Here is a 10,676-nt window from a genome sequence, read left to right on the forward strand (position 1 = left end):
CTCTAAAATCTCTCCTCACTCTCTTCTTCTCTCTCGGTTCTCTCCTTCCATCACTCATCCTCAAGAGTTTGTTACACCTTGTAACAAACTCCGGCCACCTTCAACAACCGCCCTCAACCTCCATCCTCAACACCACGCCGCCACCATCTGAATCACAACAACCGATCCTCATCTTCCTCACCTACAAGCTCCATAACCTTCCATAAATTCTCCACCACCGTAACAGAAAACCGTCACAAACTCCGGCCACCTTCAACAACCTTCGTCATCCTCCACCTCATTCTGCAACCGTCACCGCCACAATAATCGTTACGTTTCGGTCTTCATCAAGAACTCCACATAATCATCGTCATTTCTCTCACTTCGCGAGCTCTAAGGAAGGAAGCAGCGAGGAGCTTGGTGTTTCTCTCTGTGCCAAGTCTGCAACAGGTAAATCCATGAACTCCTCAACATCACATGTATTGATATCTGCCTTGCATCTCTGCGCCGTTTGTATTCTTGATTCAGTTTGCTTGAGATAACTGCCATCGGACTGTTTAAACCTTTCATTTGAGTTCTACGTATGTCACGAGTCACGTTGATGTACTCATATTGTGTTTTGATGAACTTGTTAAAAGTTAGGTTTTAAGATCTGTTTCAGTTAGCATGATTTATGCAAAACTAATGCCGGATTCGTGTTCTACGTGCAAATCCGAGTGGAGTGGTGGTATGTTTCGTTATTTCTGGGAAAGAGGTGGTGGCGCCGCCGTGAGACCGGCCGGGGAAGACGACCGGAGCCCTAGCTCCGGCGTCTCTGTTTGTTCATAATCCCTTCCCCACGAGTGCTGAGGTGTCACACATGTGATGGCTAATTTTCCATTTCTTGTGAGTTTTTGTCACTTTGCATATGATTGGAACGACTGGTTGGCGTATGATGATTGGATTGAACGTTTAATTTTGTCCTATATCACTTAAATGAGCATGACCAATTGATTTTGTTAATATGCTTTTTCATGTCACGTTCTTAAGCCATGTCATATAATAAAGATAACCATGTTGATAATGAATAAGTGAAATAAATTGGTTTGTGAGGTATCGGGCCTCATGCGCTTTGGGCCTGGCCTATTTCTGAATTGCACCCTATTTCACTAGCGCACCACCAAGTGTTTGGACTGGGCCTTAGCGCCATCTATTATCCGCACCCCTTGTTTTGAGCCCAATGAGTGTTGTGCATAAATTCAGTTGACTGTTAATTGCTAATTCACCCCCTGTATGACAAATTTTATGAAAAACAAATAAATGGTTCTTTTATTACTTTTATGGCTTGATAATTGATTTTTGCTTAGATAATAAAATCACAAAAATATTTTTCTACCCAAGTAGAATTTTAAAGACTTTTAGTTACTTTTCTTTTTAGAATTTAATTGTTGTTTTTTTTCTTTTATTTTTGATTGGTTCATGATATTAAATAAATACTTAGTTTTTTTTTAGTTTTAATTCATGAAAAATAGTTTTAGCTAGAATAAAAATACCATTTGCTTGTGAATATTTTCATGTTAGTTTAGAATTTTAATTCTTGCTTTTTGTGAATATTTTCGTATTTTGTGAAATGTCAAAAACGCCCCCTAATTGTTGAAACAACTCTTTTTAGTTAATTCCCTTTAGATCTTAGTTTAGATTTTAATTAGGAATTAGAATAACAATTAGGATAGATTCTAGGTTAGTCCCCCCTCATTCTTTTTTCTTTTCAACTTTAATCCATCTAATAAATATCCAAAATAAATCCCCTTAAAAAATACCAAGAAAACACTTAAAACATTAATAAAAAAGTGAAAATCATTAAAAAGGGAATGGAAGCTTGAATCTCCCTTGCTTTAGGGAATCATTCGAGTGCTTGGATCTCCCTTGCTTTAGGGTTCCATTCGGGCGTAAGTTCCCAAATTCTAAAAAACACAAACCATAGAGTAACTCGAGTTTCCCTTGCTTTAGGGTTCCATTCGGGCGTAAGTTCCCAAATTCTAAAAAACACAAACCATAGAGTAACTCGAGTTTCCCTTGCTTTAGGGATTTCCTCGAAACGCTCAAACTCTCTTCTATCTCTCGCCCTCGTGGCATTCTTAAGAACATGTTGAATCCATTCCATAATTAGGCGTATAAGTCTCCAAAGGTCGAGCATCATGGAGTGCGACTTTAACCTCTGTTCACCTAAAAAACACAAAAACATAGAAAATATGGAGCCGAACTACGGTCGCTCTGATTCCTTGTAAGGGATACGTAGGCATTGGGTCGCGGGGCCTAAGCGAGCACACTTGTAAATAATTCTTTCTTTTCCCCGTATTTCTTTTTTGCATGCATTCGCATTTAGGTTTAGACATAGATACACCCTTTAGATAGAAACAAACATAGGTGGATACCATCGAGTACGATGGGCGTGAGGGGTGCTAGCACCTTCCCCTTGCGTAACCGACTCCCGTGCCCTGTTCTCTGGTCGAAAGACCTTGTTATTATTCTGAGTTAGGTTTTCTGGTATTCCTTTCCCTTATGGGATAAATATATTAGTGGCGACTCTAATTCCATTTTTCGCGGTAGCGACAGGTACCACTACCTCACCATACCAAGCACGCAAATGTTTACCTGCTAGAAGAACGCCATAGAACATACAACAAGGTATCCCATATCACACATCAAGGCACGAACTAAATATCACACAGCAATACCCGTGGTCTTAAGCGATTTATCATCTATTAGCCAGGCCTACTCTGATTCAAGCATATATACACATCATCGAGATCACACAGCACGGTATAGGCTATCACACAGGCAATCACATCCGAATGTTCAACCGGAACAAACGGGAAATAATGCATAATTATACATAACATTACATGTGATTCGTAACTCATCAAACATGCATACCAATGTCATAACCATAATGTAATCATGCATTTAATCCTCATAGAAACATATATTCAATCAATTAATTCCACGATAATTCTCTTTTCAGAACACGAGGCTTTCAGTTCCTGATTCAGAACGAAACTGCACTCAAGAGGAAAAAGTATAAATTCTGCATCAGACTAGTTCGCCACGCGAACTGCTAGCGAGCTCCAACGAATGAAGTCAGAAGCTTCATCTAATTATGGAAAGGAAGGTTCGCTAAGCGAACCTGTAGCGAAGCCCCGATTCGCTACGCAAACTAAGTTCGCTAAGCGAAGTTATTAGCACAAGGAAGAATCAAAACTTCTATAGTACTTCTACACTTCCTTAAATAAGATCAAGGGTCCAATACTCAGGTTAGAACAACATTATACAGCCTAATAACCAAGACAAACATCCTAGCCTAAGTTCAACACAAGGGTAGCATCTTATAGACATAAACTCAAGGCTAAAAGTGCTTATTCCAATATCACGCAACACCTATTCATGTACCATAATTTATAATTGCATCAAAAGTATGGCCGTATCCAACGCTTCCGACGACACTCCGTTTCGAGTTGTAGAACTCAAGTTATGGTCGTTTTAGTGAAACATAAATTTGTGCAGTCTGCAGACATTCGCTAAGCGAACACAAAGTTCGCTTAAACGAACCTGACAGTGCAGAGCTCGAATTTTGGGTTTCTAAGTCCACTATTTGCATCCCCATTCAAACCCTAACATACAATAACGACCCAAGGCATATACTAATCACCCAAAGCATAAGGAATCATCATAAGAACACATTTCTATCAAATGATCAAGCATGCAAAGCATTACACTCAACCCAAACCCAACATGTAATAATTCCCAAACTTTCTACCCAAGTTTTATCTAATGGAACTCACCTCATCCCATGAAGATTATGAGTTGTAGAGATGAAGATGATGACAATGCTGCTCCTACAATCCTTTCTTGATCAAAGTTCTGCTCTCATCATCATCAATCCCGTAACCAATAATTCACATATTTCAGCAAGAATCACCAAACTCCAAACTCGCTTATCTTCACCAACAAAGAAGCTATTAATACGAATTAATATATCAAATCGAAGGAAATTTCATGTAGAATCTTAATCTTCAAGAATGACCTAATATGTGAAGGCTGCTACAGTACTACGAAGGTGAAAATGAGGAAGATGAACATAAGTTGTTCTTCCTTCTCTCTCTTTACTCCCACCTCTAAAATCTGATTTAGAAAGAACCAAACAATCCCTTAAGTTATACTTTCTCCTTATTCTCAAAATGCCATTTAACTAATCCATAATTTTTGGTTTGCCACTTGGTTCCTTTCTAACCAATTCCATTTGATTCTACTAATCTATCAATTATCTTTAGTCCTTGAAAGTGTATAAATATACATGCTTAGACAATATGGGAATTACAATGATGTTATTTGTAGCGAAAGTAAAATTCACGAATGATCACGAATAAACTACAGCCATTGGATTGTGTGTCATTTATTGAATACATGAACTGATGAAAAATAAAGAGGTCCCACAATATATGCACCATTATGCTATTTGTGTGACATTCACTCAATCCTTGAATCAATAAAAATAAAAAGGTCCCACCATACATACAAATTAAGCTGCCGTGATGCTTTCGGGACAAAACTATTTCGCTACATATATCATTATTTTTTAAAATAATACTCAAATATATTTTTATGAGAAGTTACTTAAATGGTTTAAATTTAAAAAAATCATAGGAAAAGAATAAAATACTTTAAAAAAATTGTAAGAAACTATTTAAACAAAAAATTATTAATTTTAATTATATTTTTAACAAAAATTCTAATACTATAGAACTCATTTTTAGGAAATCATAACAAAGAGGTACCTCTTTTGTTTCTATGAGTTTGAATTCTAAATTAAAAAAATATTTTATAACTACTTAATCTGGCTTTGTTATAAATGAAGTTATAGTAACATTATAATCTGGCTTTGTTTTATTAGCATTACACAAAATTTATTTTTTATCAATAATACATTTTTTATTTATAAAAATATATTTGTTACTTGAAAATTTAATTTCTTTAGCTTTAATATTTTAAATAATAATTAATAGAATTTATAGAAACAAAAAATAATGCATTAAAATTACAATTATAGTTACACTTCATAATTCTTCTTGAGCCGCAACACAAGCGTAGAGAAACACAATACTATAACGGAATTTGGCACATACGTAACCGATTCCAATCTATTACATTTGCATTATTATTTCATATTTAGGTATGAAATTTAGTTTAGTAAATGTCTTTTTTCATGTTAATTATTTAATGTAACAAACTAACATGCTCCCTAAGTGTTACTATCATATAAAGCTTTGCAAATAAATGCATATATACATACTAACAAAGCAGTTAAAAAAATAAATGACCACAATTACTATTTATTTAGTGGATTAATATTATATAGTAATGTTGATTTTAATTTATTTATTAGAGAGAGGTCATAATTTAAACGCTAGTACAAAATAATGGAACTTAAGGTAACACATCATAGAAAAACCAACCAAACTGCAACATCAACTGAGAGGAAAACAAAAACATATTCAAACAGAAAACACCAGTAAGCATTGGTAATAGGATTAGCTAGAAGGGAAGGCACACTTGAGGAACATTTCATCCTAATGCTCAATATGCAGATTCTTGGTTTCCATTAGAATATCAATTTATTCGCTTTTAAATTTTAAAAAGAAACCGAATGTGATTAGTACAGCGAATACATGAATATGATCATGGTTTCTCGCGCAAAACACTTTATATATTTCTTTAGAGAAATTTGAATCATTTTCACTGAATCACCAGGAACTCCATCCATATTCTAGATTATAAACATAGAACTTTGACTTTCCTAACGCACCGTTATGTTTGATTTTTTTTGTAATGAAGTCCCCTGATGATAATGATAAAGTATAGCTTACATTGATTGGTTCCTTTAGTTACAGAACTTTATGCCTTTGTGGTAGGGGTGCTCAAAACCAAACCAACCCAATAGAAAACCGCAAACCAAACCAAACCGAAACCGCAAAAAACCGCATTTGGTTCGGATTAGTTTGGGTCATTTTTTAATAAAACCGCATGGTTCGGTTCGGTTTGCGGTTTGTATTTTGTAAACCGAACCAAACTGAATCAAACCGCATTATGTTACAACCTAAATTTTACTTAACTCACATCCAACCCAAAATTAAACCTATTATACATTAGCCTTATGAATACGAACAATTTTCTCATCCTTACACATATAATTTCAGTCCCGATCTTCTCAAATCTCTAATAACATTATTTCACCTTCTTTGCCACATACATCTTCTCTCTTCTTCTATAATCTTTACTCTCCTATATTATTTCTTTTTCACCTTCTCATTTTTATGTAAATGTTCCGTATTTCAGTTTCATTTGTATCGCACATCTTCTTCTCTAATCTCTCAACACTTTTTCTTTTTCTTTTTCACCTTCACTAATCTTTCGTCTCTTCTATTTTCTTTTCCATTATAATAATTTTATATTGTTTTATGTTATTATTTTATGTTTAATATTCCACTTTTGTTTAATTTAATTTTTACATATTACATGAAAAATTGTTGTCAAAATATGACGAGTTTTGTTGTTATTTGTTAGTGTATGAATGTCTAAATATAAAATTATGTTGTCATATATATATATATATATATATATATATATATATATATATATATATATATATATATATATATATATGTATATGTATTGCTCAATAAAATATTTGTAAAAAACCGAACCAACCGAACCGAACCAAACCGCATTAGTTTGGTTTGGTTTGGTTCGGATTTTTTTTAAAAGTCAACCGAACCAAACCAAACCGCACTTTTTTTTCTCTTGCGGTTCGGATGATTTTTTTCGTCAAAACCGCCCAAACCGCACCGCGAGCACCCCTACTTTGTGGCTTCTGGTGACGGTCGTTACGTTTAAGACTGAAGTGAGGATTGTAGTAAGAAGTCGTAGTTGCATAAGCGAAGGTAAACTTGGGACAAGCCATCCTAAGCATTAGGGAATTGAAAGTTAAGACCAAGGATTTTGGAAATCATCTAAACAACATTGTATGGACTCGAGTGAGGAGTAATCTAAAGTGTAGCCGCAGGAAGGGACATTGTAATAGGAATTCTCGAATAGTAAGTGGTTCAAGGAGCTGAGGAAATCAGTAACGTATGTCGAGCAAGGATAACTCAACGAAGACTAAGAAAAGGATACCCGACAAGAGTGGATTGCTAGGGCCTTCGACATGGTGGAGTCTAGTGCAGAGCAATGGAGATCTAAGACCTTGGAAGGATCTTTTACTAGGTATGTCAAGACGAAGTGACCAAAGGGATGTGTTGTGTAAGGATTAGGGTTTCTAGTCATGAGCAGTGGAACACAAGTGTTTAGGTGGGTTGTGCTTCCTTGGGATAGGACAGTTTTCGGACGAAATCGTAAGATCTATCCAAAGGAAAAGACGTGAAGATATTGTTGTCATGGTGATCGGAAAGAATTCGAGGACGAATTATATTTAAGGGGGGAGGGATAATGTAACATCCCATATTGTTTAGGCAAGTATAATCATACAAAAGAGTATTAAGTGAGTAAGTGGATTAGTTAGAATCCAACTAAGTGGCATCTTGGTAATTACCACTTAGTTGAAGGGCAGATTGGACATTCAACATTATGCATGAGCCATAAAGACTTGTTTGAAATGGAGGAATATGTGTCCTTATTGTAGAATCACTTCTTTTAGAAGGAAAAGAGATTAGAGCAAAGAAGAAAAGAAAAACTCATAACTCAAGTTCCATTTTCCAACAATGGTGCAGCTCCCACTAAAAAGGTAATATCTCCCTGCTCGTAACTCCGATTGAAACATATTTGGACTTTTTGGAAAGCTCACAAAATTCTCTACGATTTGTATATAAGATTCGCGTTCATAGGTTTAGTATTAGTTGAGATAAGTGAGTTTGAAGATTGGAGATTCTTGCTGAAATTGAGAAGAAGGAGATTACAGATTTCTTGGTGATGGAGGAGAGTTTTTGGGTAAGAGATGAGTTCAATTGCTGCTTGGGCATCATCTTAACCTCTATTAAATTCAAGGTGATTCCTTAGATAGAGACTTGGGGAAATTACATGCAAGGGTTCATATTGGGGTTTGGGGTTAGAGTGAATATCCATGAAGATAAACATGTTTATGTGATAATTGTTGATTCTATGTGATACATACTGGCTGGATATACTGTAAATATTTACATGCAGGTGTTTGAGAGGGGTGGAAGAACCCCCAAGCAGGTATGTTATCTTATGCGTTTTTCTGCAAAATCGCTATCTCGCTAAGCGGACTTAGGTCGCTAAGCGGACTTAGGTCGCTAAGCGAGTGTTGTTACAATTTTTCTAAAATCGCGAGCTCGCTAAGCTAACCTATCCCGCTAAGCGAGATTGTGAAATGTGAACCCTTCTATTTTACGTCTGTGGTACGCGCTAGGAGCCCGCTAAGCGAGCCTTGTGTTGCAGAATTTTAATTTTGTTTCCCCTGAGTGCAGTTTGGTTCCGTAGCGAGAACCAAACTCCTCCTCGACTATTGTGACATACCCAGATGTTGTATCTAGGATGAAATACCGTATGTAATTATGTAATTGTCCTTACATACTTATGTAGGCGTATTACCCATATGTTGAACATTCGGAGACACCTTGCTTATGTGGCTTGATTGCGCGTGAGAAGTATTGATAGGGCAAACCTAGTATGAATCCCAATATAGGCGGATCTTGTGTACTAGAGAGAGTACTGACAGTGCAAACCTGGCATGGTCACCAATTTATGCGAATCATGTATACTTCATTGTATGCTTGAATCGGAGTAGGCCTAGGCTATTAGGGGGTAAACCGCAAGAACACATGATACCGTTGCAATGTGCATGTGGAGGTCTTATAGGGCATTTCTCCAATAGCCGTTAACACATTGGCATTCTCGATATGTTCTACACACCTGAGCTACCATTGCGATGTGCATGTGGAGGTCTTATAGGGCATTTCTCCACTAGTCGTTAACACATCTGCGTGCTTGGTATGGTGGAGAGGTAATGCCATGTAGGCAACATTACCTTTGATTCACCTCTAGTGATGCCACATAGGCAAGATCACTAGCCTTTCACTCGGTGGACTCGTATTGTCAAGATGGCGTATTCGCACTAGTCGTTAACACATCGGCGTATGGACAATGATGGGGTCGGACGCCACTTAGGAAATATCACGGTTGTAACTCATCTCGGATGGAATCCATTTAGGAAGGGAATCTGATTAGTCTTGTGGTGTGCATGTGCAAGTCTCTTGATGCGATGTACGGGTGTAACTCACCAAAAGTGTGGATTCCGTAGCCTAATGAGTGGGCTGTAACTTACTCCTAGATTCCCTGTACATGGGTATGGGTCTGCATACGTGTTTGTTTGTACTATTTGTGTACTTGTGATATGATGACTCCTATGGTGGACGATTCGTGTGTTTGCTCCGTACTTGTACCGGATGTGAGGATAAACCCCTGATCAATGGTGGATTCGATTCTGTTAATGCATGTACCCTATAGAACCGAGTGGACACATAGGATAGGAGGACTCATTGAGATTTAATAATCTCACCCCAATCACCTTATCTTTTTCAGGTGCGGTTTAGTAGTGTTTGATTGGTAGCAGGTTTGGATTGAAGATTAAGAAGTGGCGATGGCTCGAAGACCTGGTTAGATCTCATTTTCTGTTGTGCAGATCCATTGAAGACACATGTTTTATAATTCCTAGTAGAATTTCATGTTGTATTTTTATGGATCATCTTGTATCTTTGCTTTTGTATGTACTCAATATCAATTTTAACGTTTCATGCATAATATACTAGTCAGTTATGTATGGGATGTTATATTTTAACTTAGTGAAATTATTTTAAAATTAATAATCCACATTTCTTAAAATTATATTTTTTACTAAATTATATTAAAAATCATGTAATTTTTATTAATATTATTTTAAAATACATGATTTTTAATATTTTTTAAGTAACAAATTTTATTTTTCATAAAATAATGTCTTATCTCAATTTGAAACATATCCCAATTTTTATAACAAAATAAAATTACTTCTATTCACTTATTCTTATTAATATTTCTTAAAAATATATGATTTTTAATATTTATTAATAACAATTTTTGTTTTTAAATAAAAAATATTTTTTTCTGAACTTTAAACAAATTTAACTACTTTTTTAAATAAGATTATATTATATTTATTTAAAATATACTATAAAATTGATATGTTTTTAAAAAACATTTAAAATCATATAAAAACTATATAAAAATATTTATAAAAACAACAAATAGTGAGTAATGACTAACCCGAAAAAATATTTATATATAGTGAACAATGAAATTGATAGGTTCTCTACCATTTTTAAACAACTTTCGTTTTACATATGCAGCATATTCATTTATATGAATTTTTGTATTTTTAGCCTAAAAAGAGCAATGCCTCCACGTTCGTTCCGCTCCACCCTCATTTTTATTGTGGCACATTGAGACTCACATCTTCAACTATACTTGCCAGGGAGGACATGCCCATTTACGACCCTTAATATATTGTTTACTTAATGAAATTTTATAAAAAAGCTTTTCTTTTTAAATATTTAAAAATTAAAAAAAAGAAAAATATACCACAACAGCTGAATTAAATAACCTTAGTG

Source organism: Vicia villosa, unplaced genomic scaffold, assembly GCF_029867415.1.
Source record: "Vicia villosa cultivar HV-30 ecotype Madison, WI unplaced genomic scaffold, Vvil1.0 ctg.000131F_1_1_1, whole genome shotgun sequence".
Lineage (NCBI taxonomy): Eukaryota > Viridiplantae > Streptophyta > Magnoliopsida > Fabales > Fabaceae > Vicia > Vicia villosa.